The sequence below is a fragment of the Festucalex cinctus genome, chromosome 21, assembly GCF_051991245.1.
Source record: "Festucalex cinctus isolate MCC-2025b chromosome 21, RoL_Fcin_1.0, whole genome shotgun sequence".
In the NCBI taxonomy this organism is placed as follows: domain Eukaryota; kingdom Metazoa; phylum Chordata; class Actinopteri; order Syngnathiformes; family Syngnathidae; genus Festucalex; species Festucalex cinctus.
The window spans coordinates 21,171,586-21,179,863 of record NC_135431.1 but is presented as its reverse complement, the minus strand read 5'-3'; the positions used below and the strand labels follow the sequence as shown (position 1 = coordinate 21,179,863).

Sequence of the window (8,278 nt, the reverse complement as noted above, 5' to 3'; positions counted from 1 at the left end):
AAAAGACGTGGGGACCCCCTCGCTCCCCCTCTTCCAACTTCCTCTTCCAACTTCGCTCCTCCAACATCATCTTCCGATCGCTCTCTACCTGCAAGTTTCCCAGCCTGCTCGAACTCTTTGTTCCAAGAAACTTGCCAAACACGTGGCCCCCTTTTTTTTTTTCCTGGCAGCAACCGTTGCCACAAAAGCAGACACTCGCTCCACGCCACGCCAAAGCAGGTGCAAACTGCAACGCTGACCCCAAAGAGTCTTTTACTCCTTTTTTTTTTTGTTTTTGTTTTTTTTCACCCTCGGTGATTGCCCGCCAGCGGCGAACTCAGCGGCCCCGGGGTACACTTGCAACGTACCGCCGGACTCAAGGTTGTGCACCTAGGCCTTCCCGCACGCCGGCGCGTAGCGGACCGAGCTCCAAAACCTGGAGTCGGACAGCTGTCCGGCAGAACCAACCTTGCCGGAGAATCAACCTCGCCGAGTCGCCGACCAATCAAGGGACGAGCCGCGCAACTACGTCAGCCCCCGAGCGGCTCCCTTGCTCCCCTGTGGAATAGCCCTTTTTTTGACTTTCTTGCCTTTTGGAACGAACATTGACTATTTTCCCCCCTTTTTCACAAGACCTTTCTGTTCCTTCGACGCAAACGATTCTCGTAAGTGTGCGTTTGATTTCCAACTCTGCGTACCCCTGTGTGCAACTTACGTTTGAAACATATCACAGATCTGGCAGGTCAAATTTCTCTTTTCCCTGTTTCCTTATTCATTCGCATTCCTTCCTTATTTTCAGTAGCTTTATTTTATTTCTTTTCTTCTGACGGTAGAATAGTTAGATAGGCAGTGTTTTGATTCTGTAGTGTAGCAATCGTGAATAAATGCATGTTTTATTAACTCTATTCCGCCTAAGTCATCTGTGTTTCCGAGTGGATTATTATTCTTTTGTTAGTACAACGAACCACTGAATATCGAGTGTGGCGACTTTAGATTACAAATGATTGATGAAGAAAGGATTTTGGTCATTGTTTGCTCCTGTTAACCCAAAGCAAAGCCAACGTGGTGCCCCTAGAGGTTATCGAGGTAAATACAATTTACCTCTGTAACGTCCAGACTATTAATTCGTCCAAAAGACGACCCAATTATCGCTACAACTGTAAAATACAACACAGTCCCCACAAATATATGCATGCACTGAACGCTTTTATTTTGTTAAGTTCAATAGGCTGTGCATTGTAAAATGACGAATATTTACTGTATAGGAACCAGAAACGATCGATGTGTTCTTTTCCTATTAAGAGCTATGTAATTTACTCTCATGTTTATGGTAGACTTAGACACTGATACACCAACTTCTTGGAGAGTGTTCTTCACTTGAGTGGATGTTGTGAAGGTGTTTTGCTTCACCATAGAAAGAATTGTGTGATCATCCACCACTGTTGTCTTCCATGGATGTCCAGCCTTTTTGAGTTCACAAGCTCACCAGTGCATTTTGTTTTTCTCACAATGTCCTAAACTGTTGATTTGGCCACTAATAACATTTCTGCTCTCTCTTTTGATGATTTTGTTCGGTTTTTTTTGTAATTTTTTTTATTATTATTATGATTTTTTTTTTTTTTATGGTCAGCCTCAGGATGGGCTGTTTCACCCCTATTGAGAGCTCCTTGGACAGCTGTTGTGTGTTCACAGCAACAGCTTCCAAATACAAACGCCACACCAAGAATCAACTCCAGACCTTTTAAACTGCGTATTTGATGACAGGTTAACCCCTTGGCGTTATGTGATAATTTTCTGGCTTTTGTGTTTTTCATCAAAGAAAAACATTTGGGGGGAAAACCATGATGGAGTTGACATTTCAGCGGGATTTTTAAAACATGTAGAAGTTCAAAAATGGTATGCTGTAATTTCCAAGTTACTGCAAATGGGAAACAGAGATTAAAACCAAATTATTGTTATAATGCCCTTTTTTGGCTTATTGACTCCCATTATATTTGATATGCTGTAAACTAGGAATGTAGCGATAAGCGCAATATCGTGATATTAAAACTGCCACAATATTGTCGTCAATATTTAAATGCAACACATCTGTTAAAAAGTCAGGTTGATTTGCATTTGTGCAGTTCTAGCACCCTCTGGTGGCTAGTTTTTTAGTGCAATTTAATTTTCATTAGGGATGTTTTGGCCCTTCTATGTTTAAAATTGAGACTATTTGTCAGATGAAGCGGAACGTAATGTGCCTGTGAAGTCAATATGTGGTGGAACTCAATTAATTACCACTGATTGTCACATCCACCGAAGTGGAGTGAAATTTGTTCTCCGCATTTGACCCATCCCCTGGCGGAGCGGTGAACAGCAGCAGGGGCCGCGCTCGGGAATCATTTTTTGGTGATCTAACCCCCCCAATTCCAACCCTTAAAGAGAGAGTTCGGCTTTTTTTACATCAATCTCTATTTCATAGCACTATTTCACAGCGATCAGCACTGACAGGGTTCTGTGATACGAGTTCTGGTCCCGTGTTGGACGAGAGGAAAATAGTCCAGCAAGCTGGCTGGGGTCACGGAGATAAAGCGTTTTTCTTCTCAAAACAATTTGTGTTCAAAAGAGTGATACATTTGCATCACAATACTCTTTTCTGAAAAAAGTCAGACGCCATTACCGCCAGGCACTACGTTTCTGTTCGTTCGTATCACTGTGCGTCGCCCTGTAGACAGCTAATCGACGCGCTGCAGACAGCTGATCCTTCCGCCTTCGAAAAGACAAACAATGTTGATTAGTGCGCGTCTATCAGCTGCATGCGGTGCGCAGCGCAGTGATATGAACAAACAGAAAAGTAGTGCCGGCGGTAATGGCGTCTGACTTTTTTCAGAAAAGGAGTTCAAAGTGTATGGGACAGCTCAGGACATTTTTTAATATGTTGTTTGGAACGATATAATATATACGACAAAATGAGCGGCTCGTCGAGTCAAAACATATTAAAATAGTATTTCCTTATTTTTAAATTACCCGCGCAAAATCTGGCCATTTGGCGCGCTCCAGCGACCGAATCGGATATGACATCAGCGGAAGAACGGAAGTCAGCGTCTTTGCTTTGCCACTGCAAGCTTATGACTGCTGTGTGTTTTATCATCAACTGAATTTCTACAATGCCGTCTCGTTGCGTGGCCGGATTTAGTTGTAATCGATGGGAGGATGGCGTGAGCCTTTTTCGGTTCCCTCAAGATGCAGTTCTTGGCGAAAAATGGACAAAGCACTTACAACGGACGAGAGATAAGTGTTGTACAGCGCCCATTTCGAGGAAGACTCGTTTGACCCGCTCCCGGCCCTGAAGCTGTCACTTGGCTATAATGTGGGGTAAGAACTACAATCAAGAAAGTTAACAGCACTTATTTTAGATGCTCATGGCAAAAATAACCACTGCCAAATTAATATACAGTCAATGAAAATAGGCCGTGGGGTGAACCCCAAAAAAGTGCCTAGAAAATGAGTTTCGCTCCACTGTCTGGGCACTACTTGTTCAATGCATTTTTTGAACTTTGGGTTAAAAGTTCACCCAATGTTTTCCTGCCCCAATTTTGTCACAAGCCAGAAATGGATATTTAGGTAAATAACAAAAAACGAAAATCTTGTGCTGCAGTTTTTGGTTGTAAAACGTCTTACATTAAATTTGGCAACAGAAAATCATTCCCAGATGTTATAAATACATGTACCTAACATCAGAAACAAGTATTGGTGGTTTGGTGCAATCATGTGAATTTAGATAATTAAATATATTAAATTTGTGCCAAAAAAACGCTTCAACGAGAAGTGAAACCAGCACACGGATGTTACATTTAGCTATGTTTATGTTTCATATATGAAAACAATTCACAACCTATTACGTCATGAAAGGTACACAAGAAGCAGCATACATTGGCCAAAAATACTACAATGCACCACAAACCTGGAACAAGGCAAAATGGACTAGATGAAAATAGATGCATTCAGAGCCCAGATTATTATAACATATAGAATATTTATTAAAGTATCAGATTGTGTCATCACAGCATGTCATTTATACCCCCCACCCCTGCCCCCCACTCAAAAAATATTAATAAAATAAATAAAATAAAAATCAAATGTGCATTCACAATAAAACCTTTGGAACTTCATTGGAACAGCTCTCTTTTTTTGGCAGACCAATTTAACAAAGGCCTGTGTTGTGGAAAAATGGAATACAGACATTTTTATTTTTGCTTGAAAAGTGTTAAAATGGAGAGTTAACATCTTGATAATGAAACAAACAAAATTGGCAAATTTTACATAGATTTTACAGCCCTGCACTGTAAAGTGTCCTCGTATGCCCTGTGATTTTACAACCTGATGTTTTACCAGCTATGTGTTAGTGTCACTTTCTTGGCTTACGTCAGTAGACTCAGTAGTTGATGTATCTGATGAGTGAGGTACCCTGTCTAAAAGTTTGTCAGTTGTTGATAATGTCTCTACAAAAACCATTGCAGAGTTGTTGCTGGAAAGGGGTGTGAAAAACCAGCTGAGGGAAATCACACCTCAATCTTCGTTTCAGTATATACTGCCTGAAATAGAAAATTAAAGGGAAAGATGAGCACAAGATACACATATTCACATAACATTAGGGCTGCTCTATTATGGAAAAAAATAATCATCACAATTATTTTGGTAATAATTTAAATCAAGATTATTCAAAACAATTATATTTTGTTCAAATCAAGAAAATATTTAAACATTTGAAAATAAGACAATTACAATCATATGAAACTATAATTATGTAAGTTGCTTTTGGATCCAACAAAATTGATAATATATATTATTATTATTATTGTTGTTGTTATTATTGTTATTATGGTAACACTTTATAATAACTATCCGTTATAAGTAGTTCATAGATCATTAGTTGATTGTTAATTAATGAGTTGTTAATGACTTATTAAATGTTTGTTAACTGTTTGTTAAGGATTTATACTTATGACTATAAACAGTTAATATGTCATTATTAAACTGTTAGTTATTGAGTTATAAATGACTTGTTAACTGTATATTAATCATTTGTAACTATATATTATAAATTAGTAAGACTAAGTTAACAAACTATTAGTAAATTACTTAATAATGACTTGTTAAGTATCAGTTAATAGTTTACATCTGTTATTAAGGCGTTATTCTAAAGTGGTAGCTATTCCTCATTTATTAACTGTTATTAAATGAGGAACAGTTGCAACTTTACGATAATATCCCAATAGTATAAATTAGCTACTTACTAGGGGGTGTGAATTGCCTAGTACCTGACGATTCGATTCGTATCACGATTCACAGGTCACGATTCGATTCGATACCGATTAATCCCGATACGAATTTATAAGTCGATTGTTGCGATTTTTTTCATTCAAATTTAGAAAATACTAATCAGTAAGCTTGTAGAGTGTAAGATTTATATGAAAATGTATTATTTATTTATCTGAAATTTCAGTCTTATAGAGGTTGTAATCTGTTTCATGTTTGAACAGCATTAAAATAAAATATTAAGGCTTAATGTTCCGTTCATATAACATTCTTCCATGCTCAAGGTGTGAATCCTAAAAAAAAAAAAAAATCGATTCGAGAATTGCGCGATGTAGTATCGCGATATATCGCCGAATCGATTTTTTTTTTAACACCCCTACTACTTACTAATATTTAACTTATATATTAGCTAATTCTTTACATAGTAGATGTTAACCATCTACTAATAACTATGAAACTTTGTCAAACAACAAACAGGTGGAACAAGTTGAAAGTACAGAATTTGAAGGTAAAATTTAAAATATAAAATTACTATGCCTTACCATGCCTAAATATCAATTTTCCGTACCATTGAACTTTTTCCACTCATGTGCTCCTCTACAAAGTTTCACTGGTATAGTATTAGTAGATGGTTAACAAACTATTAACAACTGCTGTAAAGAAGTGAGTTAATCTACAACTTAAATATTAGTTATTACTCTATTTATGTTATTGGGACGTTATTCTAAAGTTGCAACTACTCCACATTTACTAACACGTAATAAATGAGGAATAGTGGCAACTTTATAATAACGTCCCAATAACCTATACAAACTATGAAGTAATACTTATCAAGTCATTAGTAAGTAATTTTCTAATAGCTTGTTAACGATGTATTACTAATTTATAAAATATAGTTATGAATAATTACTATACAGTTAACAAGTCATTTAGAGTTCAATAACTAACAGTTTAAAAATAAATTTTTTACTATGTATAGACATCATTTTAAAACCTTAACAAACAGTTAACAAACATTTAATAAGTCATTAATAACTCATTAATTAACAGTTTACTAATGGTCTATTAACTAGTTATAACGGGTAGTTATTATAAAGTGTTACCGTTATTATTATTATTATTATTATGACGTTAGCAAAAATTTGACGTTGGGGTGCAGTGTGTGCAGTAAGCTAGTTTTGACATGGGTGTGTGGTAAAATAACTCGTGTGGGCGTGCCACAACTCAAAATTAGTATTATTAGTGCTGCAGCTATCGAATATTTTGGTATTCGGATATCCTACTGAAAATTCTAGTGAATAATCGTATATTTGGATAGAAATAAAAATATACCTATAGGCCTATATACTTTCTTGGTCAAAGAAAAATTATAAATACAGAAGACAAAAAAACACATTTGCATATAATAATTAACAACCAACTAGTTTTCATTTTTAGAGAATCAATTTTATTTATTTATTTATTTTTAACTTAAATTGAGCTTGTCAGCAAACTATTTTTTTCTGAAACAGTGAGATTTTAGACAAATCTCTTCCCATAGATTTCAGACAATGTTTTTCAATGTGAAGATTTATACGTTACCTGTAGTCTGAAGCATCAAGATCCCCGTGTTTCTTAACACTGTTCACAAACCTCTTAGCTTGTCCATTCTCATCACATCTTTGTCAACTATAATCCTTTGACGGATTACTTGTTCACAAAAGAGTTTGTAGCGCTCAGCATAGGGTTGTCTGAAACACACCTACACTCACTTAACATGTGCAGAGTCATGCTTTCTAATTAATGCTGTCTCGAAAATGTAAACAGAATACAAGTGACATATTGCTGACCAATGCTTTACTTTTGAAATGTGTAATTTTAGCAAAGTGACAATGAAATAGTGCAATGTAACAACTCACATTTGTTCGTCCCTGGTTGCTGTTTCTGTTGACTTTAAGAACCTTGTGTAATCTCTGAAACAAAACTGCACCTCCATTGTGACACAGTCTTTTGTCTTGAATATGCAGAAGAATGGAACAGTCTTTCTTCATCTCAGCTGGATGCAGCAACCCGCCTTTAGACAAAAAAGAATTACATTCTAAGTGTTATTGTCACATCACCTCTTTACAGTATATGCACATCACAGATTTAAGTAAAGTGTTTGTTGAGGTTGATGAGAGAGAGTTTGGGGAAAAGGGAGCGTGTAGCTGTGACTCTCTATTATGACTCTGATGGGCACAGGTAACTTGAGTTTGGTAACAACTGTTGGATTCACTCGATAAATCATTCAGCAGCTCGCGTTTTTAATAAACTATAGCCTTAAAACTTAACCTAGCAACAAATTATTTTCAGCCCTATACAAAATATCGGTCACATTAATAACAGAAATGGGCATGCGTGTGTGTAGCACATACCCGCTGACAATGTTACTGCTTTGGCGAGATGATCCCTCTTCCGTGTGCCTTCCGATCCCAGACGAATATACTTTGAAATTTATTTTTACAAATAATGCAGATGGCTGGAAGGACGGGGCCAGCTGAAGCGATGGGCAAACCTGAACGGGAACGAAGTTTTTTCACCACTTTCTTTTTAACTTTTTTCTCCTTTCGCTCTTCTTCGCTCTCCGACGTTGTGGTCGCCATTTTTGATATGCGGTTGCTATGGTGAGGAGAAAGCAGCAGCTACCTGATTGGCTCATGTGACCTAAATCACACCACTACCGACCTAATAGCACTACGCCCACACCGGAGATCACTGCGCCTCATCGCAAAATAGTGCCGGGGTTTCTCCACCGAAAATACAAAATTGGCAGGTTTTCAGAGGGTGAACTCCACGGATTCTTACTTACTACTAATAAATCTATTTTATGAAGTAAAGATTATTTTGTGCCCCTGGCAGTGGAGCGAAACTGAACGAAAACGCGTGTGACCTGACGGCCTAAAAGGTACCAATTTCTAATGAGGAACTGCTAACTTTCCTTTTGTTTATTTTATTTTATATTATGTATTGTGCTGTGCATCTG

At 37.2% G+C, this 8,278-nt stretch overlaps 1 long non-coding RNA gene across 2 annotated transcripts; it reads right to left on the bottom strand.

Moving 5' to 3' along the window:
* Positions 1-4,053: 4,053 nt before the first annotated feature.
* On the bottom strand, positions 4,054-7,979 carry LOC144010815 (uncharacterized). Of its 2 annotated transcripts, none has more exons than XR_013281355.1 (3): positions 7,671-7,979; positions 6,859-7,330; positions 4,054-4,553 (listed from the first exon to the last, which is right to left on the bottom strand). It is a non-coding gene; the product is annotated as an uncharacterized LOC144010815 (long non-coding RNA). The 2 variants fall into 2 exon arrangements; XR_013281356.1 differs by lacking the exon at positions 4,054-4,553 and having other exon boundaries at positions 6,185-7,007; positions 7,176-7,330.
* Positions 7,980-8,278: the final 299 nt, after the last annotated feature.